At 42.0% G+C, this 1,934-nt stretch overlaps 1 protein-coding gene across 1 annotated transcript in view; it reads right to left on the bottom strand.

The window, feature by feature from the left end:
- The window catches only part of LOC108570149 (G protein-coupled receptor kinase 2), a 24,170-nt gene that overhangs the window by 20,529 nt on the left and 1,707 nt on the right, over positions 1-1,934 (bottom strand). The gene's annotated exons all lie outside the window — the stretch shown is intronic.

Genomic DNA, 1,934 nt, shown 5'->3' with positions numbered 1-1,934 from the left:
CCAAAACTTTGAAGATGGTGTTATATTTTTCTTTTTCTTAAAAAGTGACCCTTTTTAAATACCGTTTTCTGACCATTTTCAACAAATAGAAATTCTTTGTCATATTACAGAATGTTTAATTAGATTCTCCAATTAATTTTCATTCCTAAATTTCAAAAGAAAAACCTTACCCTACGTCGATCTTTTTCTTACTGTGCAATCTTCACCGAAACTTCCAAATTTCTTTCTTATTCCAAGCTACCCCTTCTTACTCCCACGCAGTGTTTCCCACGCCATTCAACCTCCATCGAATGAACTTCCGCGTGCTAAAAATGTTTTCAAGAAACAGCACCCAAGAGCACCCACCGGCTGAAACAACCCTTCAAACCTTTCCTCTTAATTAAACCAGCCCTCGGCAAATCCCATAGTCCCACATCGAATACCTTCTAAAACTACCCACGCGAAATCTCGATCTTTCCTTCTTCTCTGACCGTCCCATTTTCCACAACGATTCATTCATCCCCGCCTCTGTTTCGCCATCCGTAGGTTTCACGATTACAGCAAAAACAACACCCTCGCGACTCGCAATTAACCCGAGCGAGTTTCTTACGTAATTCGCACAGGCGTTCACTTTACTCTTCGATGTACACACGTGCACCTACGCGATTGAAGCTAGAAAAAAAGTTAAATCGAAGAGAACTATATTTCTTCTTCAGAAGTGCGAGGATTCGTTTGCAGAATTTTTTTTATTTGGAAACGTGTTTTTCTTTTCACAGAAAAATTTGTGGTTACTAGGATAACATGGTGGAAAAATGATTGGTTCGTGAAATATTCTAAATAAACGCGTTATAAATTATTGGTAAATTTCAAAAAATTGTACTATTTGTAAATAATTTTTCAACGAAAAGAAACGCGACTTGTTCGAGTCGCGTGGACCACCCTGTATATTTATAAAGTTCAGCGAGGCGCTGCGATTACAAGCCCATTGACGTTGTTGGTGCATCACGCGAGCCCATTTACCTACTTCTGCGCCGGCCACGCAACAGGCTCTCTCCCCGCTCGCGACGCTTCTCCACAGGATGAGAAAGATAAAGAGAGAGGAGAGAATAACGCGGCACTATGCTAATTAAAATTCGCCTCTTCTTCGCCCGTGCAGCCACGCAACACGCCCATTTCCCGCGAACGAATCGATGGAATCCTTGGCGATTCCAATCTTTCCTTTTATCCGGTTTATCGCGTTTCGATCGGAAAGAAGGTCGAACGAAGGAAAAGAATCTCCCCCTTTTGCGAGGAGATTCTTTTATAGAGAAGAGAGGTACGATGAGATTGAGTTCAGCTTTGATAAGTCCGAAGAAGGTTCTGATGGGATTTTTGGTAGTGAAGTTGGTTTCCGAAAGGTCGTCTAGTTTTATAGGGGATATTGTGATATTTAATTTGAGGAATTCTTGTAAAATATATACCGCATCTTTCGACACAAATCTAACACACAGAAAGGAATAGAAACTGACACGAAACATAGGCGCAAGTTATATAAAATAGTTGAACGTTAACGAAACAAAACACTAACTCGATCAATCAATCAGAAACTCCCATAATAACCTTAATGTATCTTCTACAATAACAACCTAACCTGACCACGCAATCAACTGAAAAGCTTCTACCGCCGTGTTCGATCAACAACTATGAGAAACAGGTTCGTCTAACCTAAAACTAACCTGATGCATAAATGTACAGGGAATTGCTGGAGACAGTTTTGCAGGCCTCGTGCGTGCACAGAGAACTTCTGTAATCAGTTGGTGCGGCCGTGTTAGAAGTTAGTCTAATTAGTATTCCGCGCGACGGTGTCGCGGGACGCTTTAGGTAAAGGAAAGTTTAGCTTCCTTAACGACACCGCCTCGAGGCCCGCATGAAATCTGCAATTACCGACGGGTGCGCGCGCACTCGCGACCGACCGA

Source organism: Habropoda laboriosa, unplaced genomic scaffold (genome assembly GCF_001263275.1).
Source record: "Habropoda laboriosa isolate 0110345459 unplaced genomic scaffold, ASM126327v1 scaffold23, whole genome shotgun sequence".
In the NCBI taxonomy this organism is placed as follows: domain Eukaryota; kingdom Metazoa; phylum Arthropoda; class Insecta; order Hymenoptera; family Apidae; genus Habropoda; species Habropoda laboriosa.
The sequence above is the reverse complement of the archived record's forward strand: the minus strand, read 5'-3'. Positions and strand labels throughout refer to the sequence as shown.